Genomic DNA, 20,999 nt, shown 5'->3' on the forward strand with positions numbered 1-20,999 from the left:
GTTACGAAAGAAGATTAGGACCAGGGTTGTTTAATGGACAAAAAACAAAGCATAGGAATAAACAGGTCATTTGGGATGGCAGGTTGTTTGTGCCTATTGGAGTGCCAGAAGCATCGTAGCTTGGGCTTCAGTTATTTGCAATCTCTGTTAATAACTTACTTGAAGGAATATAACGGGAGCAGCTGGGAATCGTCCAGCCTGCTGTAACCTCATGGGGTCCAAGTGTAACATATTCATCTGTTACAAAGCCAAGTGGGAAAATAACGTGCAAGGATGATACAAAGAGATTGCAAAGGGATACAGATGATTGAGTGATGGGGCAAGAAGGTCATAGATAGAATATAATTGTAGGGATGTGGTGGGGAGGCATTAAAGGTGAGAATCTAGTTATTGTCAGGTTTCAAAGGAATTTAGGTGCCCTTATACACTTTCATAGATAGTTAACACACTGCAATTAGGAAGGCAAATAATACGTTAGACTTTAGTATGTTAGACTTTATTGTGAGTGGGTTAACTTGCTGAAATTGTACAGGATTCACTGGGATTATACCTGGGGCAGAATTCGCCGTCGGTCGACACTGGAATCGCAAAATGCAAGTGGGCAGAGAATCGGTTTTAACGCCAAAATCGTGGCAGGCGCCGGTTTCTCGCCAAATCGTAATTCTCCGGTGCCTCGACAGCGGCGTCAATGCATTCCAGAACGTACATACAGTAAGCACCGTTGGCATATTATTAGCAGGCCTGACCCGGTATTCTCTGGGGCCTCTGCAACTCTCCACCTCCATTGGGGCTAATTCCCGGCGGCAAGGTTCACCTGTACTGTTACAAATCGTGAAACAGGCACCGTGACTGCTGAGGGAGTGAGAGGGGGTACAAAAAGAGTCCAACATTGCCATAGTTTGCTGACAATAGTCCCACTGGCCGGGGGGCATCTGCCATGGCTGGGGCGAGTAGCAGGAGGTGGCCAAGAGATGGGCTGTGGGGCCGGGGTGGAAGGGCATGGAACACCATTTCTGCAGCCTGCAAGGCAGCCTTCAGCTGCTCGTTGTGAACCTAGGGCCATGGGTCGTATGGGTGTCCTCCCAGGACACCTCCCTAGGTGCTCTCTGGCCCCAGCCGACCCATCAGCGGGAAGGACACGCTCCAGCACAACCAGTGCCATCTTGTTGGCTGGGATGGTGTGTGTAGGGAGTGAAATGTCTATATGCAGCTGCAGCTTGTCAGTGAGTGTCAATCACAGACCTGGTGAATCCAGCACCGTTTCCCATTGGAATCAATTGTGTTCCACATGGCGCCAGTGCTATCCCCTCAACGGTCGGTCAATCGGACCAGGTACGGTGCCAGTTTTGCTGTTGTGGAAGTCCACGAATAATCTATATTAATAATAATAATCTTTATTGTCACAAGTAGGTTTACATCAACACTGCAATGAAGTTACTGTGAAAAGCCCCTAGTCACCACATTTCGGCACCTGTTCGGATACACAGAGGGAGATTTCAGAATGTCCAAATTACCGAAAAGCGTGTCTTTCGGGACTTGTGGGAGGAAACCGGAGCACCTAAAGGAAATCCACGCAGACACAGGGAGGATGTGCAGACTCCACACAGACTGTGACCCAAGTCAGTGCTCACCACTGTGCTTCTGTGCCCTGGCGTCAACACATAGTCTCAGGAACTGAGAATCCGGCGCTGGAGTATTAAATACTGTTTGAACTCCTTATATTTTCCTTAGAGTGGGTGTAATGAAGGTTCATTAAATTGATCCCTGGGATGAGAGGGCTCTCCTATGCAGAGAGATTCAGTTTAGAAGAATGAGAGGTGATCTCACTGAAACAGTTTTAGCTTTTGGAGGCTTGACTGAGTATATGCCTGGAGGTTGTTTTTCATGGCTGGAAAGTCTCGATCTGTGGGTCACAGTCTCAGGTTAAGGGGTCAGGCATTTTGGACGGAGAGAAAGAGAAATTTCTTCACTCTGGGGGGGCTTTGAATCTTTGGAATTCTGTGTCTCGAGAGCTGTGAATGCTCAGTTATTGAGTAATTCCGAGACTGAGATTAATAGATTGTTGGGAGAGGCGGCACGGTGGCATACTGGTTAGCACTGCTGCATCACGGCACCGAGGACCCGGGTTCAATCCTGGCCCCGGGTCACTGGCTGTGTGGAGTTTGCATATTCTCCTCGTGTCTGCGTGGGCCTCACCCCCACAACCTAAAGATGTGCAGGGTAGGTGGATTGGCCTGCCAAAATTGCTCCTTAAGTGGGAAAAAAAGAATTGGGTACTCTAAATTTACAAAAACAAAATAGATTGTTGGGCACTTGGGGATATCAAGCGGTCTGGGGATAGGGAAAGTGGAATTAATGTGAAAGATTAGCCATGATCTTATTGAATAGCAATGCAGACTGGAGGAGCCACATGGCCTACTCCTGCTTCTATTCCTAATATATTTTTAACGAGCAAGATGGAGGATTTACCTTTCACTTCCTCAAGGTCTGCAGGCCTGTGTCATGCAGTTACTGATGTTTTGTAGATATTTATTGTTTTTGTGAAGATTTATTTATACATTCCTGAAAAACAATTAATCAAAACACTTGTTTGATCAGTAGCCTGGAGAGAAGTATTAAAGCTTCTGGAGATGTGTAATGTCCTCCCTCTCCTTCTCCATCTCCCCACCCACCACCTACCTTTCCAAGCATACCCCATCATCCAAAGGGAAACAGAAAGCTTGATCTTTTAAGTGTTTATTGGCTGACCTTGAAATATGCAGCCAATATACACATACCTGCACTAACACCATGACCACCCATTTCCACCTCTGTAACATTGCCTGACTTCATCTCTGCCTCAGTTCGTCTGCAGCTGAAACTCTCCCCCATGCCTTTGTGGCCTCGTGACCTGATTATTTTAACACATTCCTAGCCAGTCTCCCATATAAGCCTGAGGTCATCCAAAGCTTTGCTGTCCGTGTCCCAGCTCACACCCTATCCAATTCAGCCATCACCCCTTTCTTACTGGCTGATATTGGCTCCCAGTTGAGCGACATTTCAATTTAAAAATTCTCATCCTCGTTTCCAAATCACTTCATGGCCTCTCCTGCTACCTCTGTAATCTCTTCCAGCCCTACAATTCTCTGATGTGTCTGCACTCTTCCAACCCTGGCCTCTTGAGAATCCCTGATATTAATTGTTTGACTGGGTTTTAACTGCTAAGGCCCTAAGTTCAGGAATTATCTTCTTTCCTTAAGGCACAATTTAAAAGCTGTCTCTTTGACCAAGCTTTTACTCATCTGCCCAAATATACGCTTACATGGGTCAGTGTCAAGTTGTTGTTTTGTTACTTTCAGCACCAAATCAAAGTTTGTAGCTGAGATTGTTTCTGTATTCAATGGATGCTTGGCTGTTCAGCGTTGAAGCAATGAATAAGTATAACTTTAGAGTATTTGCAGAAATCTGTCATAAACATCTATCCAAATGTCTCTTCACCAACTCCCCCACTGAGTGTCACACATCATGTGGCCAGTGCTTCACACTTTGACCCCAGTAGTGCCGAACTCCAGTCCCCCCCCCCCCCCCCCCCCCCCCCACCATCCCCGCCCGGGAGCGAACAAAAGTGCATTAATCCTGCTGCAATCTTAACATCCAAGGCTCTTCCAGCATGCTGCAAAAACCCAGAACACCTGGCCCAGCGTTGTAAACTTCCAGGAACTTCCAATGGTCTCTATATTTGTTAGGTTTCTATTACTGTAAAATGTACACTCTAACATATAAAATTCCACTTTGAACCCTCGCATTGCTTAAAGCTTCATTGGGCATGTACGTAACATGCTGCAAATAATCGTTTGACTATCATGAGCTACATTTTTATTTTGAATAAAATTGAAAAGCTCATACTATATCTTGCTTGATGATTCTGTAATTTGTTCTCTATCTGGATCCATCCATGCCTATTTTGGCACCAGTCCTGGCCTCATTCCTTCTTTCTCATTCTGACCGTTCTGCCATCCTTCTCTCTCGTCACTTCCCCATCCTCTCACTGTCACCTCTTCACTCTTTTTGCTCCCCCAGTCCCTACCCCACCCATTACTTCCCCAATTGCCTTTCCAGAGGGGGCTTTAACTCTTCCTTTGATAAACCCATGGCTACATTCCCGTGCCTCTCTTCACATTCTCCGAGAGGCCTATCAAAGCAGCCACCGCTTCTTGCTATGAGCAGTGACTCTAACGCTTTTATTCTCCTCTCACCAATCTGTCCACCAAACTGCTTCCCAGCCTGCTCAGTTTGCACATTACTACCTCCTTAACTGTACAAGCTGGCCAATGATCATTGCCTAACTTTACCTTTCCCTCCAGAATATCCGTTCAGTTGCAAACAAGGCCCTTGCTTTTCACAACCTTATTCTGAATGCATTGAAAACTTGGCTTTAATGAAACAGGCTTGTGGCGAATGACAACATGCCCTTTTAGCCCCAACACTGTTACTTCTAAAGTCTCTGAAGCTTCTGTCCTTGGTCTCCCACTCCTCATTCTCAGCAGTCAGTTGCTGTTATCATCCTAAAACATTGAGTCACATGTACACTTTGGACACTCAGCTCTTCCTCTCTGCCACTTCTCTCGGCCCCTCCATTGTCTCTGTTGTCAGATTGTGTAAAAACTGTAAGTTAAACATTGTGAAGCCTGAAGCCAGAATATTTGGCCCTTACCATAATGTCTCTATTTGTTCTTCAATCAAACAAATACTTTCTGTCATTTTTTACTCTCCCTTAATACATTCCATTTTTCTCCATCTCTTTATTTCTCTATCTTTTAACTGACTCTTCATCCTTTTCTGCCTTTGGTTCTGTTTCTTTGGGTGTGATTCTCCAGAACCATTTCTACGTGCAGTAGTGAGCGGGAATTGCCGCGAGCTTCCGGGTGCTCGGCCCAGCGACACCGGCAACATTATTCAGCGTTAATTGGTCCACTTAACGAGGCCCCATAGGTTTATCATCGCAAATGGAGGCTCGTCAGCCGATTCGCCGGCACAGCATTCGCCAGCCCCCTGCTAACAAGGTCGAGCAGCACTTAAGCAGCATTTGCTCAGCCAACACCAGTCAGCTCGCAACAATGGCGCCAAGAAGGCCGGCACCAGGATTTGGCAGTGTGGACCTGAACATAGAACATACAGTGCAGGAGGCCATTCGGCCCATCGAGTCTGCACCGACCCACTTAAGCTCTCACTTCCACCCTATCCCCGTAACCCAATAACCCCTCCTAACCTTTTTGGTCACTTAGGGCAATTTATCCTGGCCAATCCACCTAACCTGCATGTCTTTGGACTGTGGGAGGAAACCGGAGCACCCGGAGGAAACCAACGCAGACACGGGGAGAACATGCAGACTCCGCACAGACAGTGACCCAGCAGGGAATCGAAACTGGGACCCTGGCGCTGTGAAGCCACAGTGCTATCCACTTGTGCTACCATGCTGCCCTAGCCTGGGAGGCTCCTAGACACAGTGGAGGCCAGGAGAGATGTCCTGTTCCCCCGAGGTCCCGGATGGTGAGCCACAGGGCGGTCACAGCTGCCTTGGACAAGGTGGTGACGAGTGTAAGCTCTGAGAGAGTGACCAGGAGGACTGGCCTCCAGTGCCGAAAAAAGGTAAACGACCTACACCTGGCAGCATGAGTGAGTAGACACCCCCCACCCAGCCTCCCCCCGAAACCTTTCCACCCCACACGAGCATCCACCCCCCCTAAAACTCCATGCGGCCACAATGCTCTCACAACCCCCTTCAACCCTCCCAACTTTTCTTTCATGCCCCAACCACTGTGAACCACGTGTGTGGTGAGTGATGCCCTCTCTGTATCTTCTCAGGATAGGCTCTCGCACAACCGTCGGGAGAGGGCCTAGAGTGGCGGCAGGATGCCGGACTTAAAAATCCACACCTCCTTCGGAGGTCTGCTGGATCCCAGCTCCCAGCCAGGTCCCAACGTGATGCTGAGCCTCTGGAAAAGTCCATCCCGGAGCTGATGGATACGATAGGGAGTGGCTGGGACATTCATAGGGAGATGTCAGCACCAATCCAGCAGATCCATAGCCAATTGGAGGAGTCCCAGGGGCTATGGGCACAGGGGTTGTCACCAGCAATGCATGGCACTGAGGCCAAACTGCTCGGGTGGTGACTGCAGTGGAGAGCCACGTGCACGAAGTCGGCATCATTAGTGAAGGTGTCCAAGGCGTCGGTGACCACCATGACTGAGGGTCTCGGCTGGAGACCGAAGTGGAGGACCGGTACAATGAGGCCCATGTGGCCACCCGGCAGAATGTCCACCCTCGATGGGGAATATGACCCAGTACCAGGCCGACCTTGACGAGGTTCTGCGGGACATATCCTGATCTCAGATAGGCACTGCCGAGGCGCTGCAGAGCATGGTCCAATCACAAAGGAGCATCGTCGAGGACGTCGACACGACAGTGCAGGCATTTGGGAGCTGCCAAGGCTGGCAGAGCCAGATGATGTAGGGGCAGCCGGGGCTTGAACCAACTGCCCTTCATCCCAAAGTGAACCCCAGGGTCCTACGGGCACCGAGTGGAAGGAAGGGACACTGGGTATTAACCCGGACACGTCTCATGGAGTGGCGACGATGGCCACCAGCTCCTCCGAGTTCCACCCCTCTGATGAGGCCGCGTCTTACAGCCAGCACATGTGACAGGGTGGCACGGCTGTGCATGTGCTGCCGACATATGCACCGGGGCCCTATGGCCCCAGAGCCTCCTGAGGACACCTGACAGGGGCATCGGAGGCCATGGGGCGAGGTAAGCAGCTGGCTGCCTCCACCTCTGATGTGCACCCTGGGGAGATACCTAGATGTAGGGGGTGAGGGGGAGGGGGTGAGTTGGCAGTGAGGGAGGGCATTGGGGAGGGTGATGGGCGACACCTTTGGGAGAATTGTATAACACATTAAACATCCTTAAGCATAACCAGCATGACACCTCTGTCACTTTCTTCCGCAAAGCGGGCTGAACTCTGAACCCTTGGCCCATCTCTCCAGGCATACCCCCTGTCCCCCCCTGGGCACACCTTGTGCAGGTGATGGGTGTGAGCAAGCACTCAGCAGACAGGCAGGGGTCAGACAATGGCATAGATTGAGGAGCACCAATGCTCAACTCTCTGCGGGTTATCAGCCCCCTGCCCTCGAAAGTGACCTTCCGACGGTGCCGACATAATCCCAGTGCCCTGGAGTGATATGTCACAGACCCAAGGAGAATGGGAAATAGGGGTGGGGGAGTGTGTGAAAGGTATCAACGATAGACCAGGACATGCCCTAAGTCAAGTGGACGAGGTTGAGGACTTGCCGTACCCTGGCCGCTGCCACCTGTCCTGCAGCCTCTGGTTAGTCCTCAAGTTCCTCCCTGGGCCCGTCGTCCGGGGCTTCCTCATCATCATCATCATCCCCATCCCCCTCCTCCTCATGATCCTCATCCTCCTCTTTGGAGGTGGCCACATGTTCCTCATCACCAACCTTCAGCTTGTCACCCCACTGTAGTGCGAGGTTGTGGAGGGCACAACAGAGAACAACAAAGCAGGCGACACTCCAGGCCGTGTACTGGAGTGCACCACCTGAGTGGTCGAAGTATCAGAGCCACATCTTGAAGAGTCCAATGCACCGCTCAATCACAGCCCGGGTGGTTGTATGGGCCTCATTGTATCGGTCTTCGGTCTCCAGCCTCTGTATTGGCACCATTAGCCAGGTCCTCGGCGGGTACCCCTTATCCTCCAAGAGCCAGCTGCCCATACTGGGGTGGTCCTCGAAAGACCGGGGATGACCGACTACTCCAGAATGCAGCTATCATGCGCACTCCCTGGGAAGCGTGTCCACACGCGCATGATCTTCATGCGGTGGTCACACACGAGCGGTATGTTCTGGTAGTGGAACCCCTTCTGTTAACGTAGGGCACCCCCAAATGGCCCGGTGAGTGCAGAGCAACATGAGGGTCATCCACTACCCCCTGGACCTGTGGCATAACGCCAACGGCAGGAAAACCTGCTGCCCGGGCATCCTGTTGAGCCTGGTCCATGTCTAAGTTGATGTAGTTTTCCGCCCAGGCAAGCAGGCATCTGTGGCCTGTCGGATGTACCTGTGGGCTGTAGTCTGCGAGATGCCACACAGGTCCCCGCTCGAGCCCTGGAATGATCCTGAGGCGTAAGAGTTCAGAGCTGCAGTGACCTTGACGGCCATCGGGAGCAGGTGTCCACCTCCTCCATGTGGTGCCAAGTCCGCGAGGACATGGCACAGGTGATGCACCATCTCCTTGTTGAGACGGAGCCTCCTGCGGCACATGATGTCCGTCATCTGTTCAAACAACCAGCGACGTTTCTACACCTTGGTCTGTCGCGGGTCTCCCTCACTGCATCCTCCCCTGGCCTAATGGGTGGCCAGGTCATAGAATCATAGAATTTACAGTGCAGGAACAGGCCATTCGGCCCATTGAATCTGCATCGGTCCTTGGAAAGAGCATCCTACATAAGCCCATGCCTCCACCCTTTCCCCGTAACCCAGAGAACAGAGACTGTCAGCGATGTTTGACTTCTTTGCTCGATTCCCCTCCAGTTTAGTTTGGGAGCCTGGCTCCATATCCTACCCGAACCCAGAATTAGTTCCATTTTGTTCAGGATCGAGAGAAAGGGCTGAACCAGGGCCAAGCTGGGGGAATTGTGTCCCTGGGCTCGGTCACTGGACCATATTCCCGATGCACCTGAGCTCTACTCCCACTGCCGACTCAACTCAATCTGCAAATAATGGCTCTTGGAAACCGGGAAAACCCGCAACCAGCGAGGGATCAATGCTCAACGGAGTGAACACCGCCCAACCCCCTCCTAATGATGGGCCATTCACCCCTCCCCCCTGGGGTAAGCGATGGGCCTTTACCCCTCTCCTCCGGGGTAAACGATGGGCCATTAACCCCTCCCCCCTGGGGTAAGCGATGGGCCTTTACCCCTCTCACCCGGGGTAAACGATGGGCAATTTATCCCTCTCCCTGGGGTAAGCGATGGGCCTTTAACCCCTCTCCCCCGGGGTAAACAATGGGCCATTTATCCCTCTCCCTGGGGTAAGCGATGGGCCATTAATCCCTCTCCCCGGGGTAAACGATGGGCCATTAATCCCTCTCCCCCGGGGTAAACGATGGGCCATTAATCCCTCTCCCCCGGGGTAAACGATGGGCCATTAATCCCTCTCCCCCGGGGTAAGCGATGGGCCATTAATCCCTCTCACCCGGGGTAAACGATGGGCCATTAATCCCTCTCCCCCGGGGTAAACGATGGGCCTTTACTCCTCTCCCCGGGGTAAACCATGGGCTGTTTATCCCACTCCCTGGGGTAAACAATGATCCGTTAACCCCTCTCCCCCAGGGTAAACAATGGTCTGTTAACCCCTCTCCCCGGGGTAAACGATTGGCCATTAATCCCTCTCCCCCGGGGTAAGCGATGGGCCATTAATCCCTCTCCCCTGGGGTAAGCGATGGGCCATTAATCCCTCTCCCCCGGGGTACACAATGGGCTGTTAACTCCTCTCCCCCGGGGTACACAATGGGCTGTAACCCCTCTCCCCCGGGGTACACAATGGGCTGTAACCCCTCTCCCCCGGGGTACACAATGGGCTGTTAACCCCTCTCCCCCGGGGTACACAATGGGCTGTAACCCCTCTCCCCCGGGGTACACAATGGGCTGTAACCCCTCTACCCCGGGGTACACAATGGGCTGTAACCCCTCTCCCCCGGGGTACACAATGGGCTGTAACCCCCCTCCCCCGGGGTACACAATGGGCTGTAACCCCTCTCCCCCGGGGTACACAATGGGCTGTAACCCCTCTCCCCCGGGGTACACAATGGGCTGTAACCCCTCTCCCCCGGGGTACACAATGGGCTGTAACCCCTCTCCCCCGGGGTACACAATGGGCTGTAACCCCCCTCCCCCGGGGTACACAATGGGTTGTAACCCCTCTCCCCCGGGGTACACAATGGGCTGTAACCCCTCTCCCCCGGGGTACACAATTGGCTGTAACCCCTCTCCCCCGGGGTACACAATGGGTCCTCAGGATGTGGCAGGGGCCCGGCACATGGGCTGCCACTTGGCACACCTGCAGACACTGCCGCTGCTGCCGCTGCTGCCGCTGCTGCCGCTGCCGCTGCTGCCGCTGCTGCCGCTGCTGCCGCTGCCGCTGCTGCCGCTGCTGCCGCTGCTGTTGCCGCTGCCGCTGTTGCCGCTGCTGTTGCCGCTGCTGTTGCCGCTGCTGCCGCTGCTGCTGCTGCCGCTGCTGCCGCTGCTGCCGCCTCCGGATTCTGGCCACCCGGCCTAGCAGCAGCACCACAAGGACAAGTTCTGCATCCAATATCCCTGCCACAGGATCAATATCTGTAAGGAATTGGGAGAGGGTGTGAGACTGACAAACAACAGTGGCTTCCAACCCTGGACCCTCCATTCCCCCATTGATGGCCCTTGCCCTCTCCCCGCCCCACCCGGAACACCCTGCCCCGCCTCACCACCCCCTTCACCCACTCCCCTTACCTCCTACCTACACCCTCGGCCCCCCCTCCCCCCGGTGCCCTCAATGATTCTCGATGTGCTTGGCCATCCTAGCTCTATGTCTAAATGTCTTCGCAGGATGCATATCTGAGGTGGAAGCAGCCAGCTGCTTACCTTGTCCCATGGCCTCTGATGCTCCTGGCGGGCATCCTCAGCGGCTCTAGCGCTGGAAGGCCAGCGCACTTGTCGGCGGAACAGCCGTGCCACTCTGTCCCGTGTGCTAGCTGCGAGACATGGCCTCATCAGAGGGATGGAACTCGGGAGAGCTGGTAGCCACCGTCACCACTCCATGGGATGGGTCTGGGTTGGCAATCAGCGTCCCCTCCTCCTGGTTGGTACACATAGGGCCTTGTGGTTCACCTTGGGATGGAGGGGCAGCTGGTTTGAGCCCCGGCTTCCCCTGCATCCTCTGGTCTGCCAGCCCTGGCGGTTCCCCATAGTCCGCACCATCGTGTCGACGTCCTCGGAGATACTACTCAGTAATTGGGCCATGCTCTGCAGCACCTCGGCAATGCCCACCTGGGACTGGGACAAGCTCTGCAGCGCCTCAGCAAAGCCCATCTGAGACTGTGGGACAAGCTCAGCCATTCCCACCTGAGTACAGGACATGTCCCGCAGGATCTCATCAAGGTCAGCCTGGTTCTGGGCGACAACCCCCAGCAGGGTGGACATTCTGCCGAGACCCTCAGCAATGCCTTGCAAGCCTTCACGCATGGTGCCGACGTTGTGCACCAGGCTCTCCATGCAGTCACCACCCTAGCAGTGTTGGCCTCGGTGCCACGCAGTGCCGGCGACATCTCCTGCACCCGTAGCCTCTGGGACTTCTCCAATCAGCAATGGATCTGCTGGAGTGTCGCTGACATCTCTCTTTAAATGTCCTGACCGCTCCCTCTCATCTCTATCGGCTCCAGGAATACCTCTTCCACTGGCTCAGCATCAGGCTGGGACCCAGCTGGGTCCTGGGATCCAGCAGACCTCCGATTGCTGTCTTGCCTGAGGGTTCCTGCCTCCACCTGATGTACATCAGCAGCTGTGTGGTGCTCATCTGATTGCTCACAGCTGGGAGAATGTGGTCAGTGGGAGCGATGCGTCAGTCAGTAAGGCAATAACAACTCGCATTTGACAGGTCCTCCGGCGTGGAGCCCGGTGGTTCCTCACCTCTGCGGCATCCGCCAGCCTCCGCGTGGGTGACCACCCTGTCCTTGGCCGCACCAGTCACCTCCAGGGCCTACTCCTCGAAGGAGGTAAGGATTCTTATGTCCAGCACCCCACCGCCAGTCTGGGCCCTCTCCCGAGGGTTGTGAGGGAGCATTTCCTGAGGAGACACAGAGAGGGCATCGTTAGCCACACGAGCGGTTTACAGTATGGGAGGGGGGCTGTGAAGGAGATGTTGTGGGAGGGGGGGGTTGAAGGGTGAGGGGGCTGGAGGCAGGGTTGAGGTTGCATGGAGATATGGGGGGAGAGGAGGGCGGACGTTCACATGGGGGCGGAAAGGTATCGGTGAGGGAGGGCATTGGTGTCGACTCAATCGTTCTGCCCGGTGGAGGTCGTTGACCTTTTTCCAGCTCTGGAGGTCAGTCCTCCTGGTCACACTCCCCGAGCTCACAGCCGCCACCACCTTGTCCCAGGCAGCACTGGCTGCTCTACTCGACCCTGTTAGCGGGGGGCTGGCGAGCGCGGTGCCGGTGAATCTGCTGGCGAGCCTTCATTTGCGGCGAGAAGCCCGTGGGGCCCCATTGCCGGCCTTGCTGGGCTGAGCGATGGGAAGCTCATGGCAGTTCCTGCTCGCTACCATACTTAGAAATCTTTAAGATAACCCTGCCCAAATTAGAGTTAATATAGTGCCAGTATCTTGTTCTTTCCAACTACAAGCATCAGGAAAACTATGGTCATGGGGCAATGTGCTGTCTCTGCCCCTGATCACACTAAAGAACACCTACTGGAAGTGGTCCATAGATTCTGCTAACTCGGGTCCACACTTGATCACTTGATGCAGAACTTGACACACTCATAGGGAAAGCAGATACCACCTTTGGCCAATTTGCAAAACAATGATAGTAAAATATCAAACTGACCCTTAGGAACAAGCTGATGGTTTATAGGGCCTGTGATCTCAGCACCTTGCTGTACGACTTTGAAACATGGGTGACTTACTACTACCAGGAAAAGGAGCTCAATAATTTACATCTCTGCTATCTTGCAGCACAATATGGGTATATTAGGATAGGAGAAAATCCTCTCAAAGGCTGAGTTCCAAAGTGTATTGGTACTAATCAAACAGAGGCAGCATTGGTGGCTCAGGCACTTCTGCAAGATGGAAGATGGTTGTATCACAAGAAAGGTCTGTATGATGAGGTAACGTTGGAGCCAAGCGACCAGTGAGGCGCCCAAAACTCCACTTCAAGGAGACATGCAAGTGTGACATGAAGGTCCTAAACATCGACTGTTGCATCTGGGAGTTGCTAGCTGGTGAATGAGAGAAATGACAACACCTCCTGTGGGCTGGCATGAACTATCATGACAGCCAGTAGCTATATCAGTTTGGCAACAGATGCCAACAGCAAAAATAATAACCTGTGTGGTGAATGTATTATGCCAATAATCCACCATTGTATTTGTATCTGTGCTATGCTGTTGCCCTTGTGGGCTTCTCCTATGGGCCACTGTATGGCATTATCCATAGGGGAACATGTTGGGGCAGGTATGGGCTCCACCCATGGCTCCTCCCCTTGAAGGGAGGTATAAAGAGCAGTCGACCTGTAGGCGGTTCTCAGTATTGAATCAATCGCAGGCAGGCACTGTTCTAAGTTGATTAAAGCCACGGTTTACTTCTGCTCTTGTGAATTGATGGTTGCATCAATTTAATCAACTTAAACGCAACTATGGAATCGGGCCTGAAACCTGACCAACTGGAACTCGATGCACAGGCCGCGGAGGCGAAAAATTTTTTTCGCACTGGCTCCGCTGCTTCAAGGCCTATCTCGCAGCCTTCTCCACGCCTTCCGTCACCGACGAACAGAAGCTGAGCCTCCTCCACACACGGGTGAGCCATCGAATCTCTGTTCAACTGGACGGGGCCTCCTCTTACGCAGACGCCCTCGCGATGCTCGAACACCTCTATGTACGGCCCGTGAACGAGCTCTACGCACGACACATCCTCACCACTCGCAGCCAGCGTCCCAGGGAATCAATAGAAGACTACCTATGCAACCTCAAAGATCTCGCACGCAGCTGCATCCACCAGGCCGTTATGGCCACTCAACATATGGAACTCGCCGTCCGAGACGTCTACGTGGTGGGAGTCCGGTCCAACTACATGTGACTCGCCTACTCGAAAAGGGGGCCCTGGACCTGGATCAGACGGTAAAGTTAGCCTCCTCTCTGGAAGTAGCGTTCCAGAGCGTTAACGCGTTCCCGGCTGACCTCGCAACCCCCTCGTGGACCCCCGACCAAAGACTACCCCAGGCCTGTGCCGTGCGGCCGCCCGCCCACCATGGGGGGCTACCCCGCTATTTCTGCGGCCAGTCCAAACACCCCCGGCAGCACTGCCCGGCCTGTAACGCAAACTGCAGCAGCTGTGGCAGAAAAGGACATTTTGCCAAAGTTTGCCTGGCCAGGTCCAAGAACTCTAACTCACAGGCCCAATCCTCAGACTCACAAGCCCGCAGACCGCGCAGTGTGGCAGCGTGTCTGCCGACTCCGCCCCCTGCAGACGCGTCATCAGCTTCGTGCTATCCGTGGAGGCAGCCATCTTCCAGCCCTCACAGCACGTGCGACTCATGGGAGCCGCAATCTTGCCCATCCTCCCCCACGCGGCTGGCCACGTGCGATCCATGGGGGCCGCCATCTTGGACGCCATCTTCCTCACCGCTCGCCACGCTCGACCAACAGGGGCCGCCATCTTGGCCGCCATCTGCTACGCTGCTCGACGCGTATGAACAACAAGGGCAGCCATCGCGGAACCGCCCCAGCACGTCCGACCATGTTGGCTACCTGCATATGAGCGCGGTCACCCTGGACCAGTCGCGACCCAAGCACCTCCGGAGCTCTATGATGGCCGTCCGGGTAAACGGGTACAAGACGCCTTGCCTTTTCGACTCCAGGAGCACAGAGAGCTTCATTCACCCAAACATGGTAAGACGCTGCTCGCTCACAATTTTCCCGGCGCACCAAACCATCTCCCTCGCCTCTGGCTCGCACTACTGCAACCTTAGCAATACAGAGCGCCGAGTACGCCAATTTTTAAATATATGTGCTCCCAGACCTCTGCGCTCCTCTCCTATTGGGACTAGATTTCCAATGCAACCTCAGGAGCCTAACCCTGAAGTTCGGGGGGCCCCTACCCCCACTCACCGTATGTAGCCTCGCGACCCTAAAGGTCGACCCTCCGCCACTCTTCGCAAACCTCATTGCTGACTGCAAACCAGTCGCTACCAGAAGCAGGCAGTATAGCATACAGGACAGGATTTGTATCAGGTCCGAGGTCCAGCGACTCTTGCGGGAGGGAGTCATCGAGGCCAGCAATAGCCCCTGGAGAGCTCAGGTAGTGGTCGTCAAGACCGGGGAAAAGAACCGGATAGTTGTAGATTACAGCCAAACCATAAACCGGTACACACAACTCGATGCGTACCCCCTTCCCCGGATTGCAGACATGGTAAACCAGACCGCACTACCGGGTGTTCTCCACAGTGGATCTGAAGTCTGCATACCACCAGCTCCCAATCCGTTCGGAGGACCGCCACTACACGGCTTTTGAGGCAGGCGGCCGCCTTTTCCACTTCCTCCGGGTCCCCTTTGGTGTCACGAACGGGGTTTCGGTGTTCCAAAGAACAATGGACTGAATGGTGGACCAGTACGGGCTGCGGGCCACATTTCCGTACTTGGACAATGTCACCACCTGTGCCCATGATCAGCAGGACCACGACGCCAACCTCCACAGATTTCTCCAAATCGCCCAAACCCTAAACCTTATGTACAACAAGGAGAAATGCATTTTTCACACAACCAGTCTAGCCACCCTCGGCTACGTCGTGGAAAACGGGGTTCTAGGACCCGACCCTGACCATATGCGCCCCCTCCTGGAACTTCCCCTCCCCCACTGCCCCCAGCCCCTGAAGAGGTGCCTCGGGTTCTTTTCATATTATGCCCAGTGGGTCCCCAACTATGCGGACAAAGCCCGCCCACTAATCAAGGCCACCATCTTCCCACTGGCAACTGAGGCCTGCCAGGCCTTCAGCTGCATCAAGGCGGACATCGCCAAAGCCACGATGCGCACGGTGGACGAGTCCGTCCCCTTCCAGGTGGAGAGCGACATATCAGAAGTCGCTCTCGCTGCTACCCTCAATCAAGCAGGCAGACCGGTAGCGATTTTTTCGCGCACCCTCACCACCTCCGAAATTCGGCATTCGACAGTCGAGAAGGACGCCCAAGCCACCGTGGAAGCCGTACGGCACTGGAGGCACTACCTCGCTGGTAGGAGGTTTATCCTCGTCACCGACCAATGATCGATAGCCTTCATGTTCGACAATACGCAGCGGGGCAAAATCAAGAACGATAAGATCCCCAAATGCCGTCCCGCGTCACATGCACCAGCACGCAAGATGACCGACTACAGGCTATCCGCATTGACCAATGCCAACCGGGGGTCACCCGGTTTATCCACTATATCAAGGCCCGCAACCTGCCCTACCCCACCGAGGAGGTCAGAGCCATGACCAGGGACTGCCAGATCTGTGCGGAGTGTAAACCGCACTTCTATCGACCAGATAAGGCCCACTAGGTAAAGACATCCCGGCCCTTTGAGCGCCTCAGTATCGATTTCAAAGGGCCCCTCCCCTCCACTAACCGCAATACATATTTCCTCAATATTATTGGTGAGTTCTCCCGCTTCCTTTGCAATCCCTTGCCCCGACATGACCACGTCTACCGTCATTAAAGCCCTACATAGTGTCTTCACCCTGTTTGGTTTCCCCAATTATTTCCACAGTGACCGGGGCTCGTCGTTCATGAGCGACGAACTGCGTCAGTACCTGCTAGCTCAGGGGATCGCCTCGAGCAGGACTACCAGTTATAACCCCAGGGGTAACGGGCAGGTGGAGAGGGAGAACGCGACGGTCTGGAAGATCGTCCTACTGACCTTGCGGTCCAGGAATCTCCCAGTTTACCACTGGCAGGAGGTCCTCCCCGATGCGCTCCACTCTATTAGGTCCCTACTTTGCACGGCCACAAACGAGGCCCTCATGACCGCCTATTTGTTTTCCCTAGGAGATCCACCTCAGGGGCCTCGCTTCCGTCCTGGCTGAAGACACCGGGGCCAGTCCTACTCAGAAAGCATATCGGGAGCCATAAGTCCGATCCTCTGGTAGAGGGTCCAGCTCCTACACTCCAATCCCCAGTACGCTTATATCGAACACCTCGATGGCCGACAGGATACGGTCTCCCTCCGGGACCTGGCGCCCGCCGGTTCCACCACCACCACCACCGCCCCTCCACCATATCTGGACAGGGCTGTGCTGCTGGAGCCATCCATCCTCCTGTGCTACTGACTTGGAGCACCTCCCTGGTGCCACACACCATGTCTATCTGGACAGGGTTGTTCTGCTGTAGCCATGCACCCTCCTGTGCTACTGACTTGGAGCACCTCCCTGGTACCACACACCAGTGTCTATCTGGACAGGGTTGTTCTGCTGGAGCCATGCACCCTCCTGTGCTACTGACTTGGAGCACCTCCCTGGTACCACACACCAGTGTCTATCTGGACAGGGTTGTTCTGCTGGAGCCATGCACCCTCCTGTGCTACTGACTTGGAGCACCTCCCTGGTACCACACACCAGTGTCTATCTGGACAGGGTTGTGCTGCGGAATCATACAGCCACCGCAGCAAAGGTCTGAAGTTGGACCAGGGGTGGAATGCACGGTGAGGCCAGGGGATGGTGGGGGGGCTGTAGACAAGGGGGCAGTGTGGAAGGAGGGCTGTGCAGGGGGTGGGGACAAGGGCTCACAATGGTAGGCAGAGGGGCAAGACGGTGGATGAAGAAGATGAACAATGGAAGGCAGAGGGAAGACTGAAGGGAGGGAAGAAGGACCCCGACAGGCTGCATGAAAAGCTCACAAACAAGGGGAGTCAGAGGGATACCACATTGTTTACTGGAAGGGGATGGACAAAGTTACCAGATGTGGTGGTAGAGTGGGGCATGGACACGTCACAGGTATTGGGCTCGAGGAGAGGGTGACTAAATCAAGGAACAGACTTCTTTGTGAGGCTGCTGCCATTTTCCCTCTGCATTGCTAACACTGCACAGTCTGGTCAAAATAGATAAACTGGAGTTGTATGAGTGTGCTGGACTGCTGTTTAAATATGGGACCTGGATCTTTGAACGCGCTCGTGCATAATTAGTGAGCTTCCAAGTGCAGAATTTGGTGCGGGATCCCGCTTTTCTGACCAGTGGGACAGGACAGCTGGAGCCGCCTATCACAGCACTTAGCCTCAGAATGGGTAATTCCAGCCTATGGCTCTGGAGTGTCAGGTCATGTGATAATAATCTTTATTGTCACAGTTAGGTTTACATTAACACTGCAATGAAGTTACTGTGAAAAGCCGCTGGTCACCACATTCCTGCACCTTTTCTGGTACACGGAGAGAAAATTCAAAATGTCCAAATGACCTAAAAGCACATCTTTTGGGTCTTTTGGGAGGAAACGGAGCATCCGGAGGAAACCCATGCAGATATGGGGAGAGCGTGCAGACTCCGCAGACGGTAACCCAAGCCAGGAATCGAACTGGGACCCTGGCGCTGTGAAGCAACAGTGCTAATGATCAGATCACCATAAACCTTAATTTAGCTTCTTTGAGACTTTACTGACTAAAGATTTGCCAATTGTTGTATTAAGCCAAGATGACCAACAAAGTCCTAGATTTAATTCCGCCACTAAAGGAGACGCCATGGAAGTAGTGGATGTGTAAGTTGACATTTTCCAAAATTCTGTAGATTCTGGAACAGTCCCAGCAAATTCGAGAGTGGCAATAGACCCACTATTCAAAAATGAAGGACGGTGAAAACATGGACTGACCATTTAGCCTAACATGAGTAGGAAAGATGTTAAAGTTTACTATGAAGGATATGATAACAGGGCCCTGGTATTCAGGACCTGGATAGCTCAGTCAGTACAGCATCAGAAGTTTAATCTGGGTTCGTCTCTTTTTGAGGAGGCAGTGGCCTAGTGATATTTTCACAGGACTAGTAATGCAGAGACCCAGGCTAATACTTTGGGAACCCAGCTTTGAGCCCACATGGGAGATGGTGACATTTTAATTCAATAAAAATATGGAATTAAAAGTCTGATGTTGATCATGAAATGATTGTTGACTCTTAACTGTCCCCTTAAGGGCAATTAGGGATGGCCAACAAATGCTGGCCCAGTCAGTAATGCCGTGTGCCATTAAAAAAAGAGTAAATGAAAAAAATTTAGAAGATATCAATAGAATTAGACAACGTCAACATGGTTTTATGAAATGAAAATTATGTTTGAGGATGTAACAATAAATAACAGAGAACCAGTGGAAGTGGTGTATTTGGCTTTTCAGAAAGCCTTTGATAAAGGCCCATATAAGTGGTTAGTGTGAAAATCTAAAGCACATGGGATTGGGGTTACTATACTGGCATGGATTGAGAACTGGTCAGCAGACAGGAAACAGAGAATAGGAATAAATGGGTCTTTTTTAGTGTGTAAGGCGGTGACTAGTCGGGTAACACAGGGGTCAGTGCTTCGGCCTCAGCTATTCACAATATATATCAATGATTTGGATGAGGTCATCAAACTTTGTGGGCTCAAGCGAAACGTGGCTGATGAATAGTGGGAGAGGCCAAAAATGAGAACCCCGCCAGGCGCCAAAACGTTTGCGATGCAACTGGCCTGTTCACATTGGTGAAATTGGGATCTCGCCGTAGCGTGGCGAGAAACCAATTATCACCACTTAAGCCCCATTTCCATACAATTAACGAGAGCGACACCATATCCAACAGTCTCCCATCATTCAGTGGGCTCCCCAGCAACAGCTCACACTGGCGCAGATTAGTGCTCCTTTTGAAAAATGTGAACTGGCGGAAGGGCTTCTGTGGGGAGCCGAGGAGGTGAGTAGCCATCTTTGCTCACAGGCAGAGAGCCCAACGGAGCTGGGCTTGCCACCCCAGTGCTTGCAATGGGGGACCCTCTGCAGGGGTGGGCTGCCATGGGAGGGTGAGGGGGTGTGCTGGGGGGGGGCAACCACTGCAGCACCATGGTGCCAACGCCTTGGACAAGAGTACCCGTTCCGGGGGCAATCCTTGTCCCTGCCTGTCTGCCCCACAGAGCACGCAAAACCCCCACCGACTGCCGAGGCCTCTTGCCACACGGCTGAAGGCTATCGCTAATAGGGAAATGGCATTCGTGGTTAAGTGAGCACTTCACACAACCCAAGTGGATTCCCGTGGGTGGGCGGGCCATGTAGCACGTGGGAGTCATTGCCTAGCTGCCCAATCAGACCGTGAGGCCTGGACACTGCGCCTGAACGCTGCGGGAGGCAACACCACTGACGCAGAAACCGAGATCCGTACACCCAGTGGATGGGACACAACTCCGGGGACATATCCACGGCCGGAGGGTGGGTGGGTGCCGCGGGGAGGGGGAGATGCCTGGAGAGATGGGCTAAGGGTTTGGAGGTCAGCCTGCATTGCAGAAGAAGGTGACAGAGGCATCATATTGGTTGTGCACTAAGGCATTTATTGTGTTTGACAATTCACTATCCTCCCGATGGTACCGCAACCTCCCCCACCCTTAACCCCCAGCCCTCTCATCCCTTACCAACCCACCCATCCCCTCCCCCCCGGTGCCCTCAGTGATCCCCAATGTGCTTTGCTCTCCTAGCTGTACCACTACGTCTAGGCATGTCTCCAGGATGCAATCTGAGGTGGTTACCAGCTGCTTACTTCATTCTGTGGCCTTCAATGCCCCTGGTGGGTGTCCTTTGGGGGCTCTGAGGCCAGAGGCCCCCAGCACAGCCATGCCATCCTGTACCGCATACAGGATGCGAGATGCGGTCTCATCAGAGAGGTGGAATTCAGGGGAGCTGATGTCCACCATCCCCACTCCATGGGATGGGTCAAGGTTGGCACTCAGTGCCCCTCCTCCCGGTCGGTATATAAATGCCCTGGGGTTCACCTCAGGACAGAGCGGCATCTGGTTTGGGTCTGAGCCCCACCTGCCCTGCATCATCTGGCTCTGCCAGCCCTGGAGGTTCCCCATGGTCTGCAGCAGCAGGTTGTCGCCCTCAGTGAGGCAGAAATTCTGTTGAGACCTCAACCATGGCCATCACCGACTGCGCGACACCTTGGACACTTTCACTCATGGTGCCGGCATCTTGCACCAGGCTCTCCACTGCAGTCGCCACCCTAGCAGTGTTGGCCTC

At 53.7% G+C, this 20,999-nt stretch overlaps 1 long non-coding RNA gene across 1 annotated transcript in view; it reads right to left on the bottom strand.

Moving 5' to 3' along the window:
• The window catches only part of LOC119971681, a 36,684-nt gene extending 33,240 nt beyond the window's left edge, over positions 1 to 3,444 (bottom strand). Inside the window, exon 1 of the long non-coding RNA XR_005461893.1 lies at positions 2,470 to 3,444. This is a non-coding gene — a long non-coding RNA (uncharacterized LOC119971681). The remainder of the gene's footprint in view (positions 1 to 2,469) is intronic.
• Positions 3,445 to 20,999: the final 17,555 nt, after the last annotated feature.

The sequence above is a fragment of the Scyliorhinus canicula genome, chromosome 9 (assembly GCF_902713615.1).
Source record: "Scyliorhinus canicula chromosome 9, sScyCan1.1, whole genome shotgun sequence".
NCBI lineage: Eukaryota > Metazoa > Chordata > Chondrichthyes > Carcharhiniformes > Scyliorhinidae > Scyliorhinus > Scyliorhinus canicula.